This window comes from Theropithecus gelada, chromosome 12 (genome assembly GCF_003255815.1).
Source record: "Theropithecus gelada isolate Dixy chromosome 12, Tgel_1.0, whole genome shotgun sequence".
NCBI lineage: Eukaryota > Metazoa > Chordata > Mammalia > Primates > Cercopithecidae > Theropithecus > Theropithecus gelada.
Genome location: NC_037680.1, coordinates 2,441,097 through 2,455,261, shown reverse-complemented (window position 1 = coordinate 2,455,261; position 14,165 = coordinate 2,441,097). Strand labels below are relative to the sequence as shown.

Here is a 14,165-nt window from a genome sequence, read left to right as displayed (position 1 = left end):
TTTAGCAATGTGTATGTTAAGAATCTTAGAAAATATTTTTCACTTTTGATTTAGTATTTCCACTTCATGAAGTCTATCCTTAGGAAATAATATTTGAACAAAGATTTATGTACAAAGATGTGTGAGCTGCATGATCTATAATGCATAAAAATGGGAATCAATTGAAATAGTCAATAACAAATAACAACATAATTATCAATATATCCATAAATTATACATCCATAAAAAATGTTTCTAGGTATATTTATCTAAATATATATATATATCATATGACACCTAAATTTATTTTATATATGATACATGATGTGAGATATAGGTATATATGAATATGAATGTATGATATACATCTAAAAAGAATAGGAGATACTAGGAGTTATTTTAATTTTGTCTTTATATTTCTTGTTTCATAAATTTCTATGAAGAACATTTTAATAGTTTTATACGTAGAAAAAAACGAGCTAATTTTTTTTAGCCAGGTGTTCATTGGTCCTTCTTTGATTGTTCAAAATACCTCCATTTATCTTCTTCTAGCATCACTCATTTTCATTGGTTTATTTGCAAGATGAAACAGTGTCCAGCACTGACGACTCCTGGAAAAGATATGCCTAAAAGCTGTTGTCTCCCCTTGGAAAGTTTACTTGGAGCTGGTGTACTTGGTGCCCTCTGACACGGTGTGCTTGGCCAGGTCTCTGGGCAGCAGCAGGCACAGGGCCGTCTGGATCTGCCTGGAGGTGATGGTCAACCTCATGTTGTAATGTGCCAGGCGAAAGCCTCACCCACAATACGCTTTATGTCGACATCTTTATGTCGTTAACGAAAGAATTCATGATGCCCATGGCCTTGGAAGAGATGCCGGTGTCGGGGTGGACCTGCTTCAGCACCTTGTATGCTTACACAGAGTAACTCTCCTTGCGGCTGCACTTGTGCTTCTTGCCATCTTTCTTCTGCGTCTTGGTCACCGCCTTCTTGGAGCCCTTCCTCGGGGTGGGAGCAGACTTGGCTGGCTCAGGCATCTTAAAACACCAGAAATGTGTCAAAAAAAAAAAATCTTATTACTTTCAAATAAGGACAGCTTCAGCTAATAGCTGACAGTGGACTTCTGACCAGAAATTTTATCTTAAGATCTCTTTTATATACTAATTGAATAAATATCACATATGGTTGTTGGTGCTTTACTAGCGATTTTGAACACGATTGATGAGTGTGCTTTCTTGAGCTGGTTAAACATGACTTTCTGCTGTTTTATTTTTGTTGTTGTTTTGTTTTTTGTGTTTTTTTAGATGGGGTCTTGCTCTGTTGCCCAGGATGGAGGGCAGTGGCGCCATCTCAGCTCACTGCAAACTTCGCCTCCCGGATTCAAGTGATTCTCCTGCCTCAGCCTCCCAAGTAGTTGGAATTATAGGCGCACGTTGCCACACCCAGCTAATTTTTTGCATTTTTGGTAGAGATGGGGTTTCACTGTGTTGCCCAGGCTGGTCTAGAACCCCTGAGTTCAGGCAATCCACCCGTCTTGACCTCCCAAAGTGCTGGGATTACAGGCGTGAACCACCATGCCCAGCCTGCTGTTTTACTTTTAATAACACTTTTTATCTTTTAGCAAGCCCCTTAATTCACCTTTAGTCAAAAAACCTCCTGTCAAACCCTTATTGCCACACTGGAATCTTCCAGAAAAAAGTGTCCTTGGGAGAAGAAGAGGGGTACCTATAAAAGTCAGAGGGAGTGAAGCATGGTGATAATGATGGTGGTGGTGGTGGTGACAGTGGTGATGGTGGTGGTGGTGGAGATGATGATAGTGATGTTGATGGTGGTGGAGGTGGTGGTGGTGGTGGTGGTCTTGATGGTGGTGGTGATAGTGGTGGTGGTGATAATGATGGTGGTGGTGATGGTGATGGTGGTGGTGGTGGTCTTGATGGTGGTGGTGATAGTGGTGGTGGTGATAGTGATGGTGGTGGTGATGGTGGTGGTGGTGGTGGTCTTGATGGTGGTGGTGATGGTGGTGGTGGTGGTGATGGTGATGGTGGAGGTGGTAGTGATGATGGTGGTGGTGGTCCTGATGGTGGTGGTGATAGTGGTGATGGTGGTAGTGTTGGTGGTGGTGATGGTGATGGTGGTGGTGGTGGTCCTGATGGTGGTGGTGATGGTGGTGGGGATGATGATGATGGTGATGGTGGTGATGTGGTGGTGATGATGGTTGTGGTGGTAGTAATGGTGGTGTTGGTGGTGGTGATCATCATGATGGTAGTGGTGTGGTCATGGTAGTGGAGATGATGATTATGGTGATGGTGATAGGGATAATGATGGTGTTGCTGATGGTTGTGGTGGTAGTGGTGATGGTGCTGGTGGTGGATGTGATGATGGTGATGGTGGTGGTGGTGGTGATGATGGTGGTGGTGGTGATGGTGCTGGTGGTGCTGGTGGAAATGATGGTGCTGGTGCTGGTGGTGGTGATAGTGGTAGTAGCAGTGGTGGTAGTGGTGGTGGTGGTGGAAATAATGATGATAGTGCTGGTGATGGTGGTGTTAGTAGTGGTGGTGGTGGGGATGATGCTGGTGGTGGTGATGATGGTAGTGGTGGTAGTTTGTTATAAGCAGGGGCATATGTAGCTGGTTCTTCATCCTTCACCTCTTCCCTTCCCACTTTTGCAGTTACATGATATCTGAGGAGGCAGCAATCATCCTGAAATCTTGAGGTAGCAAGGACAATACTAAAAAATGATTTGCTAAAGGAGGCCAAGTGCAGTGATGACAACCTGGTCCCTAGATGCCACAGATGAATGGTTGAGCCAATGCCAACAGAAGCCCACCTCTAAACTGGTAGGTTTTGGAGAAAAATAATCTCTGCTTGTTTTAGACACTGTTGGTCAGTAGGTTTTCTGTTACTTGCAGTCAAACACGATACTGATAGGGGCATCCTCTTGGGATGTGAGCAATGCCTGATATCATCACACATACCCATGGATGTTTGCTGAGCTCCTGCTCCTCTCTTTTTTCACAGCACTCTGTTCTTCTATAATTTGCATATCTTTACTTATGTAGTTCATAGTTTTAGACACTTCATAGTACTTATCAGATAATCTCACTATGTGAAGTATTTGAAGGCTTAATTCTCTATTTGTTGTTTCTTTTGACTCCTCTCCTTATGGCTCACTTCCTCAACAGCTTTCTAATTTTGACCAGTGAGCTCATCTGCACTGGGGCTTTATCTGTAGGACTTCCTTGTGGCCTGGATTAAGAGGATGACTATTACTTCTGCCAGGCATCCAGGGGGTGTTACCAACCCAGGAATGTTTCTCATGTTAACTTATTTGTTTTGCAGTACCTGGGCCATGAGGTACAATACATTGGACCCCAAACCCTGAACTCTAAATGATGTGGACATTGTTTGCAGAGTTTACAGTTTCTCAGGAATCATTTTTCTTTTTTTTCAGTGCTCGAGCTAAAACGGACAAGCTTCTTTCTTCTCTTTCTTTGTTAGGGTGCAATCTGCTCTTTTACCAAATATGGAGCTTCTTGTGGGTGTCACCTTCTGCAAGGATCTCAGACACAGCTCCCCATCCTGATCTGGCCTATGAGACTTCTTCTCCTATATTTGTACGGCTATAAACCCAAGCCCCAGGGTACATAAATGGACTCCCATCTTCTTTCCACCTCCACCAGGTATCTGAAATGGTCACACCTATTTAGTCTACTGGTTTTCATGTTTCTTTCTGTTTTTGGCCCCTGATACCCTAATTTCTTTTTGAACTCAGTTTTGCATTTAAGAAGGCATTTATTATATTTTGTCTAGCACCTATCAGAATCACAAGTCAGGCAGATTCGGCACAAAGAGGTAGATTTAAGGATGTTCTTTGCATCACTACATCACTGTTGATAACAGCCCTGCACCCCTTCCCCGAGGACGACAATCTGAGTATCCCCTGGGAGACAGTGAAGGGTTAGCTCCCGAGTGCTGGGCTAGCCCTGATTTTGTCATCAACTTATCACCAGCACTAGCTCAGTGTGTGGCATGTAGTAAATGCTCAGTACTTTTGTGGTTGGATTTTGAACTAGGAATTAGTAATTTAATTGCTGCACATTCGTATGTGCCTTACTAAGCTGCATTAAAATCATTTTGTAGGAAAACATTTAATAAAGTAGGAAAATGTTCTTGACATATTTTTAGTTAAAAGAAAAAAATAATAAGAAAGGCAAACGTAGGTTGCCTGACAGCTATGTGCAGTACAAGTTCTACTTGGAAAAATAAAATGGTGCAAGAAAAATAAATGAGAAGAATACATACAAAAATATTAAAAGAGGTTATCTTAGGAGTGGGATTACAGATCATTTTTGCTATTTTCTTTATACTTTTATATGTTTTCTAATTTTTCATGGACAATATGCATGACTTTTATAATATCATTTGTTTTAAAGAAGGCAGATAGGGCAATTGCCATGAAAGAGAGACTGCTGCAACCGAGTCACCTCCAGAGCTGACTGCTCCTCAGAAGACCTGGCCTCACCTTTGCCCTCCACACAGTTACTTCTACTGGGGAAGTCCCAACACCTTCCCTTACCACTGGCCTAGGCATTGGGGCTTCTGCAGGAAACATTTTAAAAAAGAAACAACAGCAAGGACAACATTCATAATAATAGTTACGTAGAAGAAGAACAGCATTAATGATCATAGTTAACACATACAAAGTATACTATGTGTCGGGCACATATGTAATCATTTATATGTATTTATTCAGTTAATCCTCATGACATATTACCCTATTTTATAGATGAGAAGAGTGAGGCAAATACATATTGTAGCATATGTATATAGAAAGTACACTGTTCTCAAATATGTTACTGTATCAGTCAGGATAGGCTAGAATTTGCTGCTGTAACAAGCATCTTCAAGTGTCTGCAACTAGAAGCAACGTATTTCTCCCTTATATCAATGCTCATTGTAGATCAGCTGGGGGCTGATCTTCCTGACTAAGGGAAAACCCAGGCTCTATCTCTTTGTCTCAACTTTTGTGAAGGCAAGGCAAAAGAGACTATGAAACTATTATGAACTGGCTCTTATGATTTTCTCCAGAAAGTAGCATAAGTCACTTCCACTAACTGGCAAAGGTGAGTCACATGACCATACCTACTCCAAGAGGCCCAGGGCACGGCCTCTTACCACATGTTGGCAAAGGAGACCCAGACTATTTGGAAAACAGCACAGATGACTACCATAGATATCTAAATTGACCCTCATAAAATCTTATCCTATTTTAGTTTAGAATGGTTAGTGGACTCTCCAGAGATCCAGCCAGAAAAGAGGGTGGAGTGTGGCACCAGTGCCTGGGTTCCAAGGCCTTAGGATGGCTGCTGTTCTAGTGTAGGAGTCATCATGAGACAGCCCCTAACATCTTGTTCCTTCATTCCTTTCACTGTATTTTATTCATTCCAAGAAAAAGGTTCTTACTGGTCTTATCACAGAGGCAACACTTCCCCAAGTAAAGGAGCAGTGATGTTTTACAGCTCAGAGGGGGATGAAAGGGCTTAGCGATGTGATGAGCCAAACCATGGTTCAGCTGCATTCTCTAGCTGTGTGACCTGGGCAAACACTGAACACTCAGAGCCTCACTTTCCTTATCTGTAAAATGGGCCGTGGTGCCCACCTCCTCTTCTAAGGGTTCTTATGAGGATAAAATTAGAGTAGATTACAAGTGCTTGACACGAGTGGTCACTCACCAGTATGTTTCTTTTCTTTACCCACTAACTCAAGTTATTTGACAATGTAACCCTCAGTTTTCTCATTTATATAATGGAGATTTTTTGTTTGTTTGTTTTGTTTTGTTTTCTTTTTTTTTTGAGACCGAATCTCCTTCTGTTGTCCAGGCTGGAGTGCACTGGTGCAATCTTGCCTCACTGCAGCCTCCGCCTCCTGGGTTCAAGCGATTCTCCTGTCTCAGCCTCCCCAGTAGCTGAGATTACAAGCATGCGCCATCCCTCCTGGCTAAGTTTTGTGTTTTTAGTAGAGGCGGGGTTTCACCATGTTGGCCAGGATGGTCTAGAATTCCTGACCTCAAGAGATCTGGCCACTTTGGGCTCCCAAAGACCTGGGATTATAGTTGTGAGCCACCATGCCCAGCCTTATAATGAAGTTCTTAATGGTGGCTACACTTCTCTTAGGCCAGTTGTATGAAGTGATGTAGGTGTGAACATTTTTAAAAGCTAAAAGTACTTTAGAAAATGCAAATTAAATGCTGGGCATGGTGGCTCACGCCAGTAATCCTAGCACTTTGGAAAGCCGAGGCGGGCGGATTGTGAGGTCAAGAGATCGAGACCATCCTGGCCAACAGGGTGAAACTCTGTCTCTGCTAAAAATATAAAAATTAGCTGGGTGTGGTGGCATGCGCCTGTAGTCCCAGCTACTTGGGAGGCTGAGACAGGAGAATCACTTGAACCTGGGAGCGGGAGGTTGCAGTGAGCCGAGACTGTGCCGCTGCACTCCAAGCACTCCAGCCTGGCAACAGAGTGAGACTCCCATCTCAAAAAAAAAAAAGAGAAGAAAATGCAAATTTAAAAAAAGTGCTCATGATAAATGTAAACATGCTGAACTTTTAGAAGGTGTATCTTAATCAATGGACTACTGTTTTTAAAACAGGGAGTCACATTTGGCTGGTATTTTCACCTCAAGTACAAAATCCAGGCTGGGGGCCATCCCCCATGCGGTGAAGGTGAGGGGCTCTTCAACCTGACCTGCCCTCATTGTTCACGCTGTGGTGGACGGGGCTGGCTTTCAGGATCACCATCCAGTAGCAGCTCTGACTTCCAGATTCCGTGGCCGAGCAGCGGGTCCCCGTGGAGGGTGCACAGGAAGGCGCCACCTGCCCAGGACGCGCTGCCACCCGAGCGCAGGAGGGAAAGGAAAGGCGGAGGGCCATTGGGAAGGGGTGGGTGCTGTGGCCGGTGGCTCTGTCTTACTTTTCTCTTTCTGGAAGGGAACCTGTGGGGCGGCGAGGGTCCCCAACCCTGGCCCTGAGGCCACTCTGTGGGTCCTGCAGGCCGCGAGGTGGCCTCTTTTTACCCAGGGACTCGCGTGGAGATCATCGTCTCCCGGGGCGCGCACATAGGACGGACCCTGCCCCAGACCCCTTGCCTTCCTCCACAGGGGAATGGGAGACAGGGCTGGGAGTGCTGGGGGCGGGGGGGGGGGGGTCTGCACACTGGCTTGGCCGCCCCCTCTGGCGGGGACAGTGAAGGCTTGGGGGCCTTCGAGACAGGTGCCCACGTTGCCCAAACCACGTGTTGGTGCCACGTGGCCGTGAAGGTTTTAAAATTGGGGTTGGGGCTGTGAGGTGGGCAGGAGGGGTGAGATGGGTCTTGGGCGTCTGGCCTTTTCCCGGGGGAGCGGGGCTCCTGAGGAGGAGGCTTAACCGGTTGTTGGGGTGGCCCATGGGGAGGAAGCGCCCAGGCCCAGGAACAGCCTGGGAGGCCCCAGGGGCAGGGGCAGGGGGGCTGGAAGAAGGTCGTCCGTCGTGGTGGAGACAGGAAAGGGCTGGAAAGGTGAGGACCCGCCCTGTGCAGGGCGTGCCCCGCTCCTGCCGTGTCCCTGCTTCTCCGAGTCCTGCAGACCCCGGGCCAGGTGGGAATCAGCCTGCTCGTGGCGCTCGGGTGGGGGGCTCCTCCGTGAGAAGCTGGCCCCTGAGGTGCCAGGAGGACCGGGCCGCCCGCTTGGCACCCACCCATCCATTTGTTCTAATGAGAGAAGGAAAGAACGGGGGGACTCTGCAGGGCTGCGCCGAGGCGGTCTCCCCTGCGAGGCTGCGGAGCGGTTGGGGTCTGTGCGCTGAGCCCCGTGAGGGTCTCGTCTAGATGAAGGCCTTCTCCCCTGCGCGCCCGTCCCCCAGCAGCCAGGAGTGCGAGGTCCTCACGGCCCAGCCCTGTCCCTCCCTTCCCCGGGAGCGCATCGCCCCATGGGCAGAGAGGGCCGACGGAGGGCAGAGGCAGGCTTGCCCCGGGGGCGGGTCAGGGAGGTCTCTGAGGAACTGAGCTGTCTGTCAGGCAAGCCTAGAATGACGAGGACCAGCAGCAGAGAGCAGCCTTGGAAGACCCCCCGCCGCGGCCCCCGCCCCACACCAGGCCAGGGAGCGGCTGGAGCAAAGGTCCTGGGGCACAGATAAATGCGGGCTGCCCATGTGGAGCCCCTGAGCAGAGGGAAGCAGCGGGGGGCGGGGGGCGGGTGCCAGGGCTCGGATCCGGGAACAGGCCTTCCAGGCGGTGGAGAGGGGTTTGGTTTATCCCAAGCCTGAGAGGTAGGACTCCTGTACTGTCCTCTCCTGTTTTTCCCCTCTGGAAACTGGGTGGCGTGGGGAGGACAGCCGTGTGGTTCGTCCTCCAGGCAGGAGTGGGCCTGGTGGGTGAGGGCAGACGTGGTGGGTGAGGAGGGCAGGGCTGGTGGTTGCTGCGGCTCAGTGGGGCCTCCTGGAGGGTGAGGCTCCTGTGGACTGGACACACACAGGTGGCCACCACGGCGCCTCAACTGGGCTGTCACCTCTCACCCTGGGTCTCTGCGCCTGCCCCAAGCCAGGCGCTGTGTGGGGCACTGGGCCACAAGCCCTGCCTATGTCAGCCCATGGGGGAAAGTCGTGCACTTTTAGGACCATCAGCGAGGCCAGAGTCGAAGCCAGAAAAGAAGGCACAGACTCCAGCCGGTGCGGCGCACTCCCTGGCATCGCCCTGCCACGGAGCTGCTGCCTCTCTGCTTGGTATTTTCAGTGACTCCTCGCCATAACCTTGTGTCACACATAAAGTGACTAAAGTTAAAGGACTAACAGAATTTTCTAGAGACCCAGCTAACAAACGACAAAGCAGGGTTGGCCAAGCAGGGGTTGGAATCCACAGAAGAATCTCATGCCTGCTCCCAGCACCCCTTGAGGCACAGAGCCCCAGAGGCAGGCCTGCTGCACAGCCAGGCATCTCCCACACGCCTGTTCCACATATGCACATGTACCCAAATGCGCACACACATGCGCACACACACAACCGCTCACCCCGACCCTCCTGTACGCATCCACTCAGGTGCACATCCGCAGTTCCCCTGCGTCTGTCTGATCCTGCATCACAGGGCTGTGTTTTCTGAGCACACATCTGCACTCCCAGCCACAACCCCAGCCACAGGTATTTGCCAGGAAGCTGGACGTGCTCGCTGCAGTCTTCCTTTCTCCACTCCTCGTTGCCTGGCTTGGCTGCCGCAGGGAGAGAGGATTTGCAGTGCGGAGGTAAAGAGATTTTTCCCAATTCGACCCATGTCCAAACCATTGTCTGCAGATGCAGCCTCATGGCCACCACGTTTTTCACAGATGGTGGCTTGCCAAGAAAAAGAGCCTCCTCTGCCAGTCACCAAGGGGGAGAAGAAATTGCAGGGAAGCTGCACAGTGCAGTGGGCCTGGCTCCTGCAGGCCTTCTATGAGGGCTCCTGCCAGGGCAGCCTTAGGAAGGCAGGGACTGGGAGGCGGGCTGGCCTCCTGCCCAGGATGGGCACAGCCCCCTCTTCATGCTCCCGGGTTCTCCCGATCCTGGCCCAGCTGGGGAGATGTGCTCCTTCAGGCCGTCTGCATCTTGTTCTTTCTTTTCTTTTTTTCTTAAAATAATAGTTTTGGTTTTGTGAACAGGCAGGATGTTCACATGACTCCAAAGCTAAAAGCTGCCGGAAGGCCCCAGGGAAGGGTTTCTCCTGCCCCGCACCTCCACCTGGGCCTTCCTCCCTGCTACGGCCAATATCACACAGTTTTTGCGTGTCCTTTAGAGAGATTTCCTGCACATTCAAGCAAATATGTGCATAGATTTCTCTTTCCCTCCAATTTTGTAGAAAAGATGACACATAGCACATGCTTGTTTCACGTTGCTTTTTTCACTTGATGTTGTGACAGTGGGATCCACTCTAGGCCAGGATACAAGGAGGTTCCTTAGGAATTTGAGAGGCATAGTTCATGGTGTGGAGGAGTCATAATTTATCTAACCTGTAATGCATCCAGTTGTTTAAAACTCCTTTGGGCAGCACCCACTGCGTGCCCAGCTCTGTGCCCAGGTCTTGGGGGCTGCTGTTGGTTGTAATGTTTCATGGAAAGAACCGGGCTTGCCGCTGTACAGCAGCTCAGATGACACTGGGCCAAAGACCCCAAGTTTGTGTGGGTGAGGTCCAGCTGGACACAGGCAAAATGGTAACTAACAGCAGCTTAGATCAGGGGCACGTTTCTTACCCACTCTTGTAGGAGTGACTGTTGCAGTTATGCTGAGGGAGAGTTATTATAGGATGTTTATAGTTTTAACACATTACATTGTTTCCCTTTTATTTTTATTTTTTTTATTTTTATTTTTATTTTTTTTTTTGAGACGGAGTCTCGCGCTGTCGCCCAGGCTGGAGTGCAGTGGCGCGATCTCGGCTCACTGCAAGCTCCGCCTCCCGGGTTCACGCCATTCTCCTGCCTCAGCCTCCCGAGTAGCTGGGAGTACAGGCGGCCGCCACCGCGCCCGGCTAATTTTTTGTATTTTTAGTAGAGACGGGGTTTCACTGTGGTCTCGATCTCCTGACCTTGTGATCCGCCCGCCTCGGCCTCCCAAAGTGCTGGGATTACAGGCGTGAGCCACCGCGCCCGGCTCCCTTTTATTTTTAAAGTTTTTGCGGGTACAGAGTAAGTATTTATGGGTTACATGAGATATTTTGATACAGGCGTGCAATGCATAATAATTATATCAGGGTAAATGGGATATCCATCACCTCAAGTATTTTTTTTTGTGTTGCAAACAATCCAATTATACTCTTTTAGTTATTTTGAAATGTACAGTAAATTATTGTTGACTGTAGTCACTCTATTGTGACATCAAATACTCGATATTATTCACTCTTTCTAATCATATTTTTATACCCTTTAACCATTCTCACTCCGCCTCCGCGACCCTCCCCAGCATCTGGTAACCATCCTTCTACTCTCTAGCTCCGTAAGTTCATTGTTTTAATTTTTAGCTCCCACAGATGAGTGAGAACATGTGAAGTTTGTCCTTCTGTGCCTGGCTTATTTCACTTAACATGACAACCTCCAGTTCCATTCATGTTGCTGCGTAAAGCTCTCCCTCTTGACCCCTCTGCCCCTATGGGATTGGGATTGTCTCTGCTCTCCTCCTCCATGCCGGTGTCTATGTGGTATGCGGAGTTCAGGTGAACATCAGGTGGCCTGCGCAGTCCAGATAGTGATAGGCTTCCCAACCCACCATGTTCTGATGATCGATCCCTCTACCCATCCCTCTCCAACGAAGTCGCCAGGGGCTGGGCGTGGTGGCTCACACCTGTATTCCCAGCACTTTGGGAGGCCAAAGTGGGTGGATCACCTGAGGTCAGGAGTTCAAGACCCACCTGGTCAACATGATGCAACCCCGTCTCTAATTAAAATACAAAAATTAGCCGAGTTTGGTGGTGGGCACCTGTAATCCCAGCTACTCGGATGGCTGAGGCAGGAGAATCACTTGAACCTGGGAGGTGGAGGTTGCAGTGAGCCAAGATAGCACTGTTGCACTCCAGCCTAAGCAATAAGAACAAAACTCCATCTCAAAAACAAAAACAGAAACAAAACAAAATGAAACCAAAGTCACCAGGGCTTCTGGGGACCACTTCACTACCTCCTATCTTCCCCAGCAGCCCTCCTGTAGCTCAATTCTAGGGCTTTCTCTGTTTTCCAAAGCAGAGGAAAGGGAGGACACCAATATTTCATGAACAGCCACTCTGTGTGCCATAGTGGAGGGAGAACATGGGCTGGGCCATTGGGCAAGGCCAGTGGTAAACTGGTGTTCAGAAATCATGTCATAAATTCCAACACAAGTGGTGAAAGTGGGAAGCAAATTTGAAAACTAATTTCTTGGTGGCCAAAGCAGATCAGCTCAAAACACTCAGACCTGTGAATACCCACACTCTTGATTTATGACAAAACTGGCCAAGCAGTAGGAAAGGAAAGGCTTTTTAATAAATGGTGCTGGGATTATTGAGCATCTAAATGGAAGAAAACAAAACAAAATCCTTGACCCCTACCTCACACCATCCACAAAAAAATCAACTCCAGGTGGATTTGGATTTAAATGAGAAAGGCAAAACAATGTAGCTTTAGAAGATAATATAGGAGTATTAGTAAGGGCTCAACCAGAGAAGCAGGGCCGGCAGTGATCGTCTGTGTGTGTGTTTACATGGAATTGGCTCATACAATTGTGGGGGCAGGCTAAGGACATCTGAAGTCTGATAGGCAGGCTGTCAGGGGCTGTTTGGAGTGTGGCTCGGGGAATGCCTAAACCCTTTTAACAAGGCCTTTCAATTAACTGAGTCAGGCCCATCCAGGATAATCTCTACCCACTTTGTTTTAGATTAATCAAGTGCAGTAGTGAGAAGTGGAGGATGAGTGGAAAAAGGAGTTCAATCTGTAACTGACTGAGCAATAATCTCCCTTTTGATTATCTTAATGTCAACTGACTTGGGACTTTAATCACATTGCAAAATCTCTTTGCAGCAGCATGAAGGCCAGGGCTTGAGTGAGTAAGTGGAGAAAGCATGTGCATGCTTGAAAGGCCACTGCTTCCCTGTGTCCTCCTGCTCTCAGGAGAGAATACCCCTTATTGCCCATCCTAGCCTAACTGAAAGCACCCTAGAAAGGGCATTCCAGAGAAATATAGTTCAGGCTAGGCAAGGTCACACATCAGAAAGCCGCCCAAATAGGAAAATAGCTTTAGGACTTTGCTTCTTAAGCAAGATATAAAAAGCACAGTCCATAAAGAAAAAGACTAATAATTTAGGCTACAATAAATTAAGAAAGTTTGTTTATCAAAGAGACCATTAAGAAGGTACAGAAGCAATCTAGGTGTGGGAGAATGTATTTGCAGCACATATAACTGACAAGAGACTCATATCTAGAATATAGAAAGAACTCTTACAAACCAATGAGAAAAACTAAAAAATAAAATAAAAGAAAACAGAAAATTGTGGAAGACACTTGAATAGGTACTGTGTGAAAAAGTTAATGGCCAGTAAACACACGAAAATGTATTCAACCTCATTTAGTCAGAGAAATACAAATTAAAACCATAGTGAGATTCCTGTGGTAATGTTAAAATATGTCCACAAATTCTTTAGTACTCTTCGTTTCAAGAAGTGGAAACTAATTCCCCTCTCCTTGAGTGTGACTGGACTTGAGTGATTCACCTTAATAAATAGGATATGGCAAAAGTAATGGTGTATCACTTGCAACACTAGGTCATGAGACAATGTGGCTTCTCTTTCTCTTTCTCTCTCTTCCCCACACCCCTCTCTCTCAGAGCACTTGCTGATGCCATGAGGCATGACTGTCAAGAGGACAGTCGAGCAGACCTGCTAAGAGGTGCATACAACAAGGAACTGAGGTGTCTTCCCATCAAGTCCTGTGAGTGAGCTATCTTAGAAGTGAATCCTATAGCCCCAGTTGAGCCTTCAGATGACAGCAGCCCTGGCTAACATCTTGACTGAAACCTTGTGAGAGACCAGAACCACCCAGACAAGCCACTCCTGGCTTTCTGACCCACACAAACCTTGAAATAATAAGTGTATATTGTTTTAGGCTACTATACTTTGAGCATAATTTGTTATGCAACACTAGATAACTAACACACTACCTTTACCCACCAGAATGGCTAATATTAAGAAGACTGATAGTAGCAAGTGTTGATGAGAATGTGGAGCTACTGGAACTCTTACAGTCTGCTGCTGGAAATGTAAATTGGAACAACCATTTTGGGAAACAATTTGGTATTATTTCTATTACTTTCTAAATAATTGAAGGTATGCATTTCTGATGATCCATCCCTGATGACCTGGCAATCACACTTATGGGAATATACCCAATGGAAAGGTGTATGTGTAAATGTGCATATCAGGATACATATATAGAACATTGCTAACAGCATTATTTATAATAGCCCCAAGCAAAAAAAGGACCAAAATTTCATTCACAGTTCATTCTTACAATGGAATACTGTAAGCTATGAAAATTAATGAATTATGACTATACACAATACCAGGAATAGGTCTCAGAAGCATAATTCGAGTGAAAGCAGAGTCCATGTTATATAATTCTATTTAAATGAAGTTATTTTTGGTGAGGTGGACACAGAAGGGTCCATGTTATATAATTC

The 14,165-nt window shown here is 47.2% G+C and overlaps 1 pseudogene; it reads right to left on the bottom strand.

Annotated features, from left to right (window-relative positions):
- Positions 1-634: 634 nt before the first annotated feature.
- LOC112636259 lies at positions 635-1,013 on the bottom strand (annotated as a pseudogene).
- Between the last annotated feature and the right edge of the window lie 13,152 nt (positions 1,014-14,165).